Genomic DNA, 2058 nt, shown 5'->3' with positions numbered 1-2058 from the left:
TTGCTAAAGCTGCATATGGCAATATGACCTTTTATTAGTTATTTGGCCACACAATCTGAACCTCTGTTAAGACTTTGCTCTTTCTGGTACCACAGGGTGACTCATGTGAGGTTGAAAGCAAGTAGCTTTGGGTAGGACTGCCCCGGGGCACAGCGGTGACCTATTTTTTTGGTTAGTTGGCTTTGTAGTCTGCTCCCACTAATCCATTCTCATGAGGAATTACAATGACATGAATTGATTAAATCCACAAACTGATTTTTTTGTCAGGGGTTTCAATAACTTCCCTAGAAAAATGTTTCTAGCATGACCAGTAAGTAGGCAGAGTAGGCTGCCCTTCTCGTCTGTCTCCAGAAGACAACTGTCTCTTCTAGAGGAGAGAGAAATATTCAGTGAAATTGGTGAAGTCAGGCTGGTTGGAGGAGGAAGAGGGGGCAGGGGAGAGAATCTACTAGGCTGATAACTCAATAACTCACTATCCACTTCTGAAGAGTCCAATCTGTTCTGGAAGTTTGCATAAAATGGGTGAAAACAGTGATATTGATCCAGCAGATACTTACCAAGTGTCTGCTATATGCCAGGCGCTGTGCGACACACTGTGTGTTCACTACAGAAAACAATAAAGCAGACGTGATTCCTACTCTGCAGGGGGGTGGAGTCTCGGGAGATACAGTCAGACAATCACAGAAGAGAATGCAAAAGGCTGGTGCTTCAAAGGAAAGGCAGAGGAGCTGGGTGGCACAGGGAAAGGCCAGCACACAGGCAGGGCACCCAGGAAAGGCCTTCCAGAAGGAGTCATGTTTCAGCTGAGATCTTCAGGAGAAACAGGATGTAACTTGTCAGAGGAAGGGGAATGCCTTGTAGGCAGAGAGAAAATGTCTTCGGACCACGTGGTGGGAGCAGAGGTGGGAGAAGAACAGTGCTTGGAGAACTGGAAGCGCAGGGGGCAGCTGGTGCCTGGAGATGCTGGCGTGTGGTGCAGCTGAAGCCGATGGCGTCAGCAGGCACAGCCTGTCAAGAGCCTCACTGGGTTTGTACAGGGACCCACGGGAAGCCACTGACGGCTGCTGGGCAGAGGGTGATATAATAGGTTTGTTTTCTGTAAAGAACTCTCTGTCCACTGTGTGGAGAACAAATACAGAGGGACAAGACAGGTGCTGGAGATGGGTTGGGAGGTCGTGGCACAGGCAGGCGTGGCTTCTCGGATGAGGGGGGTGGTGGGGACAGAGACCGAGAGATACCCACGAAGGAAAATCCATTTATAGGTAGTGAGAGAAAGAGGAAGACTGTACACGGACTGCCAGGTTTTGAGCTTCTCCAAACGGTTGGATGGTGGTTTTACTCACTCAAAGAGGGACCACTGGAGGAAGACTCTGGAAATGTTATGAATTTAGATGTGCATAATGTTGAAGTGTGCCTTTCTGAGATCCTAATGGGGACAACTAGAAGGATATTGATCTAGCTATGTCGATATGGATCTCAGAAGAGCAGTTGAGATAGGACTTAGGAATTTGGGAGGCATTGTATGGCTATGGGCACTGACAGAGTGTAAAAGGAGTGAACTATAAATGAACTTTGAGAAATTCCAACATTTAATGCCTGGGTGGAGGAGGATGTGCCAGCAAAGAAGATTGAGAGAGAAATGGAGGAGGAAAACCAAGAGAATGCAGTTTCCTGGAAGCCAAAAGAAGGTGGTATTTCAGGCAAAGGATAATAGCCAATGGCGCCAAATGCGGCAGACGGTCCAGTAAGATGAGGGCAAACATATTCCACTGGATTTAGCAACATGAAGATTCTTGGTAACCTCAGAAAGATTAACTTCAGAAATTAAAGTGAAATCCACGGGCAGGGACACTTTTTACTGTTACAAAATATAACAGTATCTTTAGAGCACTAACTGTAAGTTTAAAGCACAGATAGATACTGACCTCTGTCTGGCCTGGCTGAATTCACAAAGAGATACATCATACCGATATTTCTGGAAAGGTTTGTAGCTTTCTGGACAAACAGTGGGGTGGGGAAGAAAGGTAGCAAGTTTAAGTGTGCAGAAAAAAAAAAAAA

The sequence above is a fragment of the Propithecus coquereli genome, unplaced genomic scaffold (assembly GCF_000956105.1).
Source record: "Propithecus coquereli isolate 6110/MARCELLA unplaced genomic scaffold, Pcoq_1.0 Scaffold283, whole genome shotgun sequence".
In the NCBI taxonomy this organism is placed as follows: domain Eukaryota; kingdom Metazoa; phylum Chordata; class Mammalia; order Primates; family Indriidae; genus Propithecus; species Propithecus coquereli.
The sequence above is the reverse complement of the archived record's forward strand: the minus strand, read 5'-3'. Positions refer to the sequence as shown.